Raw genomic sequence first — 13,143 nt, 5'->3', positions numbered from 1 at the left:
GATTACTTATTCCAACCTCAAAAGATATGCGTTTAATTTCATTCAGAAGGTACAGACATCCTTATATATAATAACAAGTGGGATATATTCAGGGAAGAATCTTGCCAGGCACTTCAAGCTAAAGATAATTAAAGCCAATTATACAATCAGTATATCTAATTGGCTGTATTTATTTCCCTTGTTATTCCTAGACCTTTGGTGAACTCCTACTTAAATGTTCCAGCTATTCTGCCTACATTAAGACTCTCCCACTGTAGCAAACAATGGGACTCACCAGCATCCATTCTGCTGACTCAAAGATGAGCAGTCTTAAATCAATTTGGGCCAATGGCATGCATGAACAGAGTTTCCCAGAACATTTGGGAAAGAGATGCTATTCTTTCTCTCACTGGACACTAATGAGGAAGCATCTAGACTCAATGTCCACTGGTAGCCATCTTGCAAACCAAAAGGTGGAGTACCCATCCTAATAGGAAGTTGACCCCAAGGGTGACAGAATAAAGAAAAAAGCTTAATCTGGATACTTGAAATGACTTATTTTAACTACTAGTCACATCAAATGTAGAGCTTTCCCAATTTCTGGACTCTCCATTATATGGAGAAAGAAAAAAAAATGTCCCTATTTTTAACCACTTTGAGTTGCAGTTTTTACTTACTTTCAACCTCAAACATATGAATGATATACAAACCACAGAGGATAGAAGGAGCAGCAATGGTTTTCTTATAGGCTATGCAAAGATCTAGTGCTGTCTCCCCTCAACCGCCTAAGTCACAGCGTAAACAATGATATCCAAAGTTTGACATGGACATAGAACAAATCCTGAATCAGTCAAGACAAAATAATTTTTTGCAGAGTGTAATTTCATTGGATTCTGTTTTTTAGCCTGTAAGTTCAACAACTTTAATTTTTAAATGAGGGTATATTTGGTATTTAAAGAAAATAATGTTTGATATTATAAGCACATGTTCAGCTCTAATGGTGCCAAGTGAGTTAGAGATCCCCAGGGGCAAAAAGCTACCTTCATTCAACAGGGCCAGGCTGCCGAGTCATTCATTTGCTCCTAGCTAAAACATCAAAGGGTAAGCAACAGAGAAAGATTTTTAATCACATGTACATGCGCATGCGTGTGTGTCTGTGTGTGTGTTTTAGTATCATTGCACAGATGGAGAGAGAGGGTGGGAAACAGGAAACCAAACTGTCTCTGGTGTTCAAATACTGTTGTTCTTTCTCTTACTTAGGGAACCATCAATGCTGAGAAGCAAATATTCGACTCAGAAACACAGTGACCCTTCACAAGTAGCTGGAATGAACACAAAGAAAAAAGATTCCAAAACACTTTTTTTGGCCCTTGATGCCAAAAAAAAGTTTAGGTAAAGTTCAAATTTATAACCTCACTCAATAACTTCCTTAAAAAAAATAGTGTGATGAATATGTACCTTAAAGTAGAACTGATGGTAACAATTTTGAATGTTTCAACTATTTTTATGGTTCCACTTGTAGGAATGTTGATTGCACCTGAAATCAAACTAAAAAACCAGCTTCTAATTGGGAGTATATTTTCAACATGGTTCAATAGGTCTTAGAGGTCCAGGCAAATAGCTTGATATTCTTTTTGTTGGGCTAATAGAGTCTTATTTAAATGGGGACTTTACTGAAAAAAATAAAGCCTACCAAATAAAGTTGTAAGTAAGAATTCAAAATACTGCTTACAATGACTCCTTTTCATTCGGACCACACATACTCCTTTTGCTTCTTTTGATGCAGCTTTATTCATGTATGTCACTTAGGATAGGCAAGAGAAAGCAAGAAGAACAATACTGGTGTCTAGGGTCAGCCGGGGGGGGGGGGGCTCATCAAGCCTGACTGCATTTATAACTTAATCCTAATCCCCAGTATCAACAACTCCATCTTCAGCTTGCTCCTGATGTCAATCCTTTTTTTCATCTATGTATGTTAGGGAGAATATTGTCTACAACTAGTTTTAGAGACTATAATATGAAATGTTATGTTTTTCTATCAAGTAATTAGCAAAAAAATAAGAATAACCAAATAATATAGACAAACACATTGACAAAAGTGTGAAGGGAGATCACAAAACTGGAAAGAAAACCTGTGAATGCTGTTTCCACTTTGGCAGAGCCCGAAAGAGAGAAAGAAAGAAAGAAAATGCTGCTGTTCTGAGAAGTCATTGGCTTCCCTCTAATCCCCAAGATTTAGTTAAAATAAGCTCACACCATAGTAAACAGCGAGACCCCACTACATGCAGTTTTAAGAGTCTGATCTTATCTTAGTTCATGCATTTACCATTCTTTGCCTACATACTATCACAAAGTTTCCTTATTGGTCTAGCCGTCTCCCATTTTCCAAGCCCATACACTATAACACTCAGAAAATCCATCTAAAATGCTTATTACTCACTTACTTTAAAAAATGAAATGACTTATCACTGCCAAAACAAGCCCAAGCCCTTTACAGGCAGCAACATGTTCTTTAACACCTTCCCTTCCCTAACTTCTCTAGCTTCATTTCCTACCACTCCTTCATTGTACTTAATATTTCGTAAATTCCCAACTAACTGCAGGTCTCCACATGTTTGATCAACTTTCATGCCTCTTAACATTGCTGGCCATGCCCACCCAATACTTGGCCCTAATTCTTCCTGGACAACTACTCTTGGATACTTCTATAGATGCTTCAAAACCCATTAAATGTGTCATCACTTCTCTGATATGCTCTTTAGCAAATCCTGGAAAATATAAGCATCTCTCAGAAAACTGAAACAACTAATATTTATGACCTTTATAACCTATAAAACTGTACATGCTAAACACTAGGTCACATATAGCATTTACATGTTAAACATAAAAGTCCTATTTCAACATAAAAAAAAATCTATTATCATTAGGCTATCATTAGAGTTAATTATATACACCAGTAAGATGACTGAAATAAAGCTATTAATTTTTATGGTGTTTACTGTATCTTATCCAATTCATCATAATATCAAGATGCTTGCTTGAATCCTAACACATTGTGTACAGTGATAAACCTACTTCCTATCAGAGTAAAAATATCAGATTTTTGAGAAGATCTTCAAGATCATCTCCTGTGATCCCTTCTTTCACTGAGGTCCAAAAGGTGATACAAAATACCCAAGATAGGATGGTTAATCAAACACAAAGCCAGCAGTGGATTTTTTATTTTGCAAAGCCTATTATGTCTCACTCATCTGGGGTCTGAGATACACTCGAACATAGAACCCTTCTCCAAATGCCATCTGAGACCATATTATCTAGCTCCTTATTCCTCACCTTTTCTTAAATCCTCCTAGCTTCGTTTCAGTTAGCAAAGTCTAGCTTACAACTTTGTCTTAAGTGAGTGCAATAGTACTTACTACAAGTGTTGCAGCATATATAAAAATGTATAAAGATTTTCTCCGGTATATTCTCTATGTTTCTTTTTGATGAAGGATTAACTATCTTCACAGGATTTTGGCAACTTCATAGTTATCTTAAACTCAAGGCTCATCTGTTACAAAGAACTAGAATCATACATAAGAGTTTTGAGAAATTAATGCACTGAGTTTTTCTTTTTTCTGGCAGTGTGCATGTGGGGTGTGGTTTTGTGTGTAGGTTTAATCTTTGAAGTAGAAGTACTTAAAATTCACAATTTTTAAGGTGTAGAATGGGATACTTCTTCTGACCTCCAGTCTACTCAGCTCCCATTCTCAGAAGCAACTACATATTTAAGATTTCATCTGGGGATATTCTTCCAGAGATCTTATACATATTTACACACGCTATACATAAACACACATTTTCATTATCATAGTGTTTATATACTACAGAGATGCACAGTATTCCATACACTATGGCAATACCAGAACTTAAAGCAGTCCGTAACTTATGAACAATTACGTTGTTTATAGTCTTTCATTATCCCAATGAATAAACTTGTCTAATTTCATACCATGTATATATGAGTATGTCTATAAGATAATTTTTCAGACACTGAATAACTAAGTTCAAGCATATAAGCACTAGTAATTTTGATAATGCCAAACTTCCCTCTATGGGAGTCACACAGTCTTATATTATCATGCCAGTAATTGAAAATGTTTGGTTCTTCACATGCCCTTAACAACATATTTTGTTATCAAACTTCCATGAGTTTGCCTATTTTATACATGAACATAGGTTAATTTAGTCTTAGATGGACTTTATCTTTATTAGGAATTAAGTTGAATAATTTTTTTTTCAGATTTTTAAAGAAATTTTTTTTCTATGAACTATCAATGCATACCCTTTGCCCATTTTGCTGTCGAGTGGTTGTTTTCTTATTTTTATTTCTGCTGAGTTGATGATGTTAAAGAAATTAATACTCTTTCTGCTGGTATAACTTGCAAATGATTTCTTATTTTTGTTGTGTGTATTTTGAATTTGCAGTTTCTGCCAGACAAAAATTTTTATTTGTATATGATAGAATTTATCAGTATTTTAATTTTGTTTTCTGAATTTTGTATTTTTACAGAAGTTTTTCCTAGACCAAATATACTTACTCCATGGTTTCTTCAGTATTTTTATGGTGTCATATTTTAATGTAAATATTTGATCCCTTTATAATTTATTCTGATGTAAGGTATGGGACCATTTTTTTTCCCCAGGTGGCCACTGACCCATCCCAACATACTACTTTTCCACACTGATGTGACTGTTCTTGTGGGAGATGTAAGAATGGAAATAGGTATTATTTCCAGTATTTGCAAATCTGTGGACTAATGTAACTTGCAAGGATTTGTCTTTTCCAGTTCTCTCATGCTAGAAAATCAACTGAGAGACTACTTAATAGAAATGCAGGGAAAATGCTGTTTATGTGGGTATACTGTCCATTAGATCTATACAGCCATATTCAGGTCTACATCCAGTGTTGGGAGCACTAGTGTATTTTATAGCTATAAAAACAAGGAAATAAACAAACTAAACCAAAAAACATCCCACAACATCAGTTTTGTGTTAGTATTGTCACTTAAATTTTGCTTTATTCTCAAAGGCATGGTCTAAATATTTACTTAAACATAAACTTAAAAAAAAGGTAAACTGTCCAATTATCATCTTTGTTTAGAACCTGTAACTGCCAAAACCACCATAATAGTGAATTATAAAACTAATCTCGAAGCAATAAGTCTTTCGGAAAGCATAAGACTTATATTATGCTGAAACAAAACTGACAAAAAAAAATTCAATGTTTGTGAACAACTATAACTAAAATAACTGTTGAAAGGTTAATGGAATAACAATGAAAAGTGCTTTTTGATGAGAAGACATTTCCATTCCCTGCAATAAATAAGGGTAAAAATAATGTTTAAGCTATGCAAGTTAGCCATTTTGACAGCAAGTGAGGGAATGCTAAATGCTTTCTGTTTTTAGAATCTTTCAATATGGAATTCACAAACCCAAAATCATGGAGCTGGAAATGCTTTTGCAGAATTTTTTACCCCTTTGAATCATTTCAAGATTCAGGAAGCATGATATGGCAACCAGGGATAGACATGTGTAATTAGCAAAGAGTAGTCTAACATCATAATGAATAAAATGGCAAAGAACAGAAATTTTAGAAGTTAATAGAATTTTAGAAGTTACTGCTAAAGTAAGCTCTGTTTAAGAAGATGTGTGTATCGTCATATTATTCATGGGCCCTTGGTATGCTGCCATTTGAAATCATTAAGTATTTTTTCTTTTAACTAAAGAGAAAGAATAAGGCAGAATTTCTGTAACTGATTTCTGACTACAGAGATCACTTTGCAAATTGACTTCTAGCAGAAACACAAATTTATCTATTCCTGAAACAACAGTTTAAGTGAAGACAACTAGCTTTCCTCTTCCGATGGCTACTTCATGTTCATAGAATCAGAGGAACTAGGAAGGTGATTTTTCATCTTGCGGCATTTCAGATTAAACAAGTAATTTGGTAACTTTGAGCTGTTGATTCTCTGATGGACTCAAATGCATCTTGAATCTGTACAACATTGCTTTCTAAAACAGTAAAAATATATTTATCAGGACCATCTGAAGCTTGCACTTAAGGTTTACATACAAGAAAAGAACATCTGTAGGAGGTGGAGAAAAACACTCTCCAGAGAGTAAGTCTGTGACTGACAGCAGAGCACTACCTAAACACAGAAAATATTTAGCTTTTTTGTAAGGCTTTAAGAGAGCTCAGATGTATATGAGTTTGCACTTCTGTGTGTAGAAGTAATGAAGCATGGCTTTATCTTGTTTGGTATTCTTCCTTTAAAAAAAGATTAGTCAGCCAGGAAATAGCAGATGCTGTTTTCTAAATTAATAGTATACTATCAATATTTTATTTGATATTTGAATATCTTCATTTGGCAACCCTAAGTAAAATATCTGGCATATAATAAGCTCTTAGGTTTTCAAAATTCAAGAAAATACATTACTATAAGATTTAATTTTATGGATTTTATATATTTTCAACCCATTTTAAATATGGTCCTCATAAGTGCCAGGTTTTTTAAAGAAAGTCTTAATGGCTTAAATATGGTATAATCACATACTTCCAGTCACTGAAGAGAAGCAAAAAATTAAAATTCTCTAGAATTTTACTTATAATCTGATCTTTTCAGACGATCATAAATCAAGACACTAACATTCTTAAGATTGTGAAGCCTATACATAGTAGCAATCATGCAATAACATGACTAAATAAAGAGCCATATAAAAAGAAATGCATCAGGTGTAATTTATCTGCCACTTAATTTGCCTTTTGGATGCTGGAAGCTTGGATGGAGATTACCGAAGAAAAAAGGCAGTCAGAGGAAAGAAAGTTTGGCAAAATAGGGGACTCAGCCACACTGATTTTCAGATGAAGAAACAGACCTAGTGCTAGAATAAGTCACCAGTACATTGGCCAAAAAACTTCTTCAACAGAAACAAAGCACGATAGTAAAGAAAAATGACAAAGCAGTAACTGTTCAGGAAAGGAGACCAGTTAGACAGCGAGCCCCTCCTCTTGGACTCATGCTAGCTGGCATGGATAGTTTTTTCTTATTATACGTCTATGTATATGACATACATATGGGCCAGCTGAAAGTCTGTGACCAAGATATGGTATGCTAAGTGGAGGCAGCAAGAAGAATTGTTCGGGAAAGGTCCATGAACACATCTAAAAATCAGGTGATATGAAAGTGCTTGGGCCTCTTCAGTATCACTAGGTAACCCTTCTGGGAAGCAGATGGAATTCACAGTCTGCAACTATTTTCCATTGAGCTTAAGCTGCATAACCATGTGTGTCCCTTTCCTCAAAGTAAAATATACACAGTTAAGAGAAAATGAAACCCCTAAAAAAAATCCTTTGATCAGAGTCTCATTGCTGGGAGATTGTAACAACTTGCTTTCTATGTTTCCATGAGATAATAATACCCTGCCACTTAGGCTCCAACTGAGGCAAGAAGATAATGATTTCATGTCACATGAAACCAGACTCATTGAGCTTCATGATGTCACCACAGCTCTACCGATTCAGAAATTCTAAAAAAGTGGTTCTAACATGGTACCCCCAAAAGCATTTGCCTCAAGGCTTTGCAGTGGGCCATAGGAAAACCTTTTATCTACGTATAAAATCAAATGAACCATGCAAGAGCCTTGCAAGGAATTTCACTTTGACAGAGTTGAAAACGTCATGCACAATATCCAAATGGTGCTTAACATTGCTTTGGATTGGGAATACAACAAAATTAGACCTACACTAGAGAACAAAGAAATTCTTAATTTTGGAAGGCTCTAAATCAATAGTTCTCCACTGTGGAAGCCACTGGAAAGAAGTTCAAAGTTCACGCAATGATGATCCCTCTCCCCTTGTTTGCCTTCCTTTTCATGTTCTCTTTCAGAGCCACAATCCAAAAGCATTATGATAAGGGAGGAAGAAAACATCCAGGAAAAAAAAAAAAAGTCATTTTTAAAATCCTGGTCAGCGAGCAAGTACAGATTTACAACATGGATTTCAATTGTGAGGAATACTACTTAGTATATATTCTTTGAGCAGGGATTCAAATTCCCTCCCAACATTTAAAAGCATGTCATGTTTTCAGTTGGTGAGCAGTGCGGGGGGGGGGGGTGTTAATGATTACTGAATAATGGACGCAGACATGTATCCTCCCCATCTGCATCTTCTCTCCAGACCACAGGCTAAAAGGTGGTCTTCCCAGCCCAAGACTCAGCCTTCCTCAGCTGATCTGATATTTTGTTCTTCCTTTTTTCCTTTCCTAATCTTTTCAAGATTGCTACTGGCTTTCTTAATAAATTAGAATTATTTCCAAATCTCTTCATTCCTTAAAAAACAAACAAAAAATCCCTTGTTACTGTGTGTCATTGTAACTCCTTAATTTTTTTCTCTCCTTTCCTTCACTTGTAAGTCTCCTGAAAAATCTACCCTCCATCTGCTCTTTTGTGTCTCTTCTTTATTGTTCAAACTATCATAATTAGGCTTCTATCCCTAAAACCCTGTTTAAGAATACAACAAATATCTTCCTACTGTCAGTACCAACAAACTCATTGACTCACCTTCTTATTCGACCCCTCTGCCACATTTAATACTATCTCCCACTTATTTTTCATAAATTTCTGTTCTAATATTATCTTCTCCTAAAAGCTCCTACCAGTGACTCCTTACAGGTTGAGTTTATAAAATACCTACTACAAAATACAAGAGAGACTAAAAATACAAATTTCATCTCAGTCAGACCCTCAACCTGTAGTCATGCTAAGGAATGGACAGGTCAAAATCTGGCAAAAGACCCATATATGCCAAGCCATTTCATACCTGTGCCTAGAATACTCTTTCTCACTTGTCAGCTGTAGAGGTTTGGATGGTAAATACATGACCTCCCTTATTCCCCTGTCTGAATTGGGAAATCATTTGAGAGACAGATACAATAGCCAGGCAGGTGAACAAATACATTTATTCCTGATGATGTTCATTCTAGACAAGCAGTTTAGGTCAACAGCAATGGCAGGCTTGCTTCCCTTATGTTAGTTGTATTACTGGTACAGTAGAGTCATCTCAGCCCACACTTTCTGAAAAATCATCCGACCTACTACACCTCCATCATAGGAGAGAACTATTTATAGCTCCTGGCACACTGTGTATTCAGTTATTTATTTAATATTTTAATTTTAAATGGTCTACCATTCCCTTTATGATAGAGTACACAGATTAAAGATGCCATTTTCTTCAAAGGCTTGATAAATTTCCTTTATGTCTTCAATAAGTCCTTCAGTTATACCAAATTTGTAGATTCTGATTGCTCTTATGGAAATTAAATTCTGCTAATGGAGCATTTAACAAGAGAATACAACTTTAAAACAAAATTCCAGTGAGATGCGTCTATCATTCAAAGTTGTAATGGCAACAAGATGGCACCGTCAAATTAGTATAACTCAAGGAGAGTTTATTTACAAAAGGACTTTTTACTAAGGGAACTGGGGATAAACCGAGAGCCACCAGCAGCCAAGTTGTTAACCACCTCTGGGCCTAAATGGATGACTAGAAGGGAGAGAGGTTTCCGGGACCAGGTAGGAGAGTCACATAGAACATTTGGACAATGTTCTCCAATTGTTCCAAATTTGGAACACATTTGGAGAAAAGCAGTAACCTCCAGATGCATGACACAGCAAGCATTAAGGGACCTCCAAGAAGAAGTCAAGGGAATAAATACCCCAACCTCACTCTTAGCCCTCACTTTGGTCTCCTGCCACCCCATGAATGAAATCCAGCTAAAAGTCAGAAAGCTAAAAACCTTGTTGATATGTTCCCTTCAGATCAACCTTCTAGAGCAGTGAGTAAGATGAAGGGTGAAAGTACATCTAGCAGAGCAAAAAGACACTCAACATCGCACCATGTAAAAAATTCCCAAGAAAAATTATAAAAACAACAGTTAACTCTGTTCTTCTATAAAAAATATCGTAACAAATAAGTAATTCATAACTCATCCAACTTAATGCCACCCATTTTCAACTATTTCTTGAGCATTTAATGTGTAAAAGAAAAAAAATTCAGTGATAGAAAAACGAATGAGATGGGATCCCTCCTTCCAAGTAACTTACTAACAGAAAACCAATGTGGTACAATATAGCAAATGTTGTAACAAATTAATGGATAAACCATTCCATCCCCAAATTTTTAAAATCCACTTGAATTTATTATGTTATTTGCCTAAACTAATTCATATACTTCCAATTTATAGCACCCACTCCTGTACAACCAGATACTTGGACTTACTTCTGAAAAATTTTGGTCATATTTAAACAATATACAATATTTCATAAGTAACAAAACTAATTACCAGTCAACAACTGGCAAAACTAGAGAAAAAAAGGCCAGGCCAAAAAAAAAAAAAAAATCACTAACTTAATTTACTAGTATGAAGATACAAAGAAACATTAACATCTGTTTTATATTTCCATAAACATCACATATACATAAAATAAAGATAAAATTTACACAAACATTTTAATGTCTGTTAGCTTATAAACATAAAACAGCAACAAAATAAAAATTAATCATTAAAAAATGTTTAGTGTATTCATGTACATATTCCATTATATCTAGTAATAAAATATTTATCAAAAAATGTAAATGAAACAGAACATTAAATAAAGCTCTCCATGAAGACATAAAGCACATTGTTAGAGTACTTTATATGTTAAAATAATATAGTCAATAATCTGTTCCATTTTCTCAAAATGCAATTAATTTAAGGAGGCCACTGTCTGGTTCTCAGAAATAGCTGTAAGTTATATCCAGTCCTGGTAATGTGAAGGAGGATGCCTTAATGTAAGTATTTCTGTTTCAACTTTGCTTTCAGAAAAAAGTATTAAAGCAAATGAAATAGAATTCTGGTGACAAAAATGAGTTATAACAGTAAGTTTAAACTACAGAGGATCAAGAAAAGTTATCTGGACAGAGAAATATGAACAAAATTCTCAATATTGCTATTGATCTCCTGTCTTTCACAAGCCCTTAAGCTAAGTGCTTTAAGGATTCTAAGATCAGAATGATGAAGGGCAGACATTCATAGGACCTTAAGTTCTGTATTAATTTTATAAATTGCTAATTCAGAGTATACTCTCCCTCAAAAAATATGTTAGTATGTGTTACTCTAGTAATATTGTGGTGCTTGACCTTTCTATAACCAACAGCTTTCACCATAGCAACCCACCTCAGATCCTTGCTGTCCTCTTGAATGAAACTAACTCCTGAGAATTAGACGTACTTGAGAGGAAATGTGGGGCAAACATTTTTAGAATAATTTATATATTGTTTATGCTGATATTTGAAATCTCTATGCCTTTGGACATTAAAATTCTTTCAAAAAAGTACGTAACGGCCATAGTTACAATAACCTAATAAATGACTTGTCAAGTAACAATGCTTATTGAAGATTTAGGATGGTGAAGTAGAGAGGGGTCCATTAGTATTCCATCTTGAATAATAGAAATTTTGATTCAGAAATTGAAGATATTATGCATAAAGAGTCATAGAAAATGATTAAAGATTTGTAATGTGTGCATGCATGTTTGTATGTACACATACATACAGGTATAAGGTAATAATAATATGAACAAGAACTCAGTCATTTAATAATCATTTAATGGAACCCCCTTTTCATACTACACATTATGCTAGATAGGTACTAGCAAACTGAACAGTAAATACAACAGACAAGGTTCTTCATTTCTTGGAGCTTTCAGTACAGTAGGGAATACTGACAAATAAAAAATAATTACATCAACATCACCTGCTTGGTGCTATGATGTGATATGTTTAGGTCCCATAGCAGCAGCAGTTGGGAGAGTCACCAAAACTGGACTTGGGATACCCAAGTACAACTTCTTCGGGAAGTGCAGTGGCGGTCATCACTAAAGCTCACATAAGAATTAGGTAAAAAGCAATGAAGGATGGTTTTTGAGGCTGAGGAAACAGAACATGCCAAGATCCTAGGATATAAAAACATGGTATTTGCTTGGATTTCAAAGCATTTTTGCCTGACTAGAGCTTTGGCTTTGGAGATGGTAGTGGTAAAAATGAAAGTGGAAGGAAATGCAGGTAAGCAGGGCCACGTCTGATCGGCCTTAGGTCTCTTTAGGCTTCGTGTATTTTAAGGAAAGGAGAGTGGAGAAAGCTTGCAACAGAGATAGTGGTAAGATATGTGAGAAAGCCATGCACTCTGGAGCTCCATCACCTCACCTGTGAGCAGACAGTGGGAGTTTGAGTCAATGATGTCTAGGAACATTATCCGCTCTGACACTGAATCCATGAACCAGTAAGATCTGGCAATAAAACCAATCTGTGAGGCAAAGAAATATCCCTTTATAAGGACAAGAATCTGATTATTCAATGAGTTCTTCACAGATATGTCAAGTCAAATTTTCAAACATAGCAATCAACATCATTTATTCACATGAGGTCCTCCTTCTAAACAAATCCACCAAGAACAGAAATCCAAGCGGAGGTCTCTTAGCCCCATAAAAATTAAAATACACTTGAACAAACACAAGCTCCAAGCAATCACTTCAGCCTTAGCCATGGCGGTAAGGAAATAAAGAGCTTAGATGACTGCATTTTTATCATTGTTTTCATAGCATTGCCTTTTATTACTTCCAGGGTTAAACTCAATACTAAGACTTTCAACAAATGGTTGAGGGAATGGCTTTAACTTGAGAAAAAAAAAAAAATCAGGTGAGGTGTGAAATTATATTGGCAAATTTAATCCCTTTGCTGTTGCATGGTTTGGGTATTTACTAAGCATACAGAATAAATGGATAAAATGGCTTTTATGGCAAATGCACTCAGATACCATGTGGCAAATATGTTTCTGTTACAATGGTAGAGGCCCCAAAACTCCACGTGGAAAAACTGCTGGTTTGAAAATCAGGAAATATTAGCTCTAGTTGTATTTCTGAAACACGCCAGATGTGTGACATTGGACAAGTCACTTGGTCTGAGGATTAGTTTCTTCAGCTATAAAAGAATGAAAATACATATAGCACTGGTATCAACTTCTTCACAGCTATGTTAATGAGGTTCCCTTAGGAACATAGATGCTAAAGCAGTCTGTAAAGCTG

The 13,143-nt window shown here is 35.1% G+C and overlaps 1 long non-coding RNA gene across 1 annotated transcript in view; it reads right to left on the bottom strand.

Moving 5' to 3' along the window:
* The window catches only part of LOC130542806 (uncharacterized), a 119,089-nt gene extending 106,660 nt beyond the window's left edge, over positions 1-12,429 (bottom strand). Inside the window, exon 1 of the long non-coding RNA XR_008957650.1 lies at positions 12,266-12,429. This is a non-coding gene — a long non-coding RNA (uncharacterized LOC130542806). The remainder of the gene's footprint in view (positions 1-12,265) is intronic.
* Positions 12,430-13,143: the final 714 nt, after the last annotated feature.

The sequence above is a fragment of the Ursus arctos genome, unplaced genomic scaffold (assembly GCF_023065955.2).
Source record: "Ursus arctos isolate Adak ecotype North America unplaced genomic scaffold, UrsArc2.0 scaffold_5, whole genome shotgun sequence".
In the NCBI taxonomy this organism is placed as follows: Eukaryota; Metazoa; Chordata; class Mammalia; order Carnivora; family Ursidae; genus Ursus; species Ursus arctos.
This window is presented reverse-complemented; position numbering and strand designations above follow the sequence as displayed.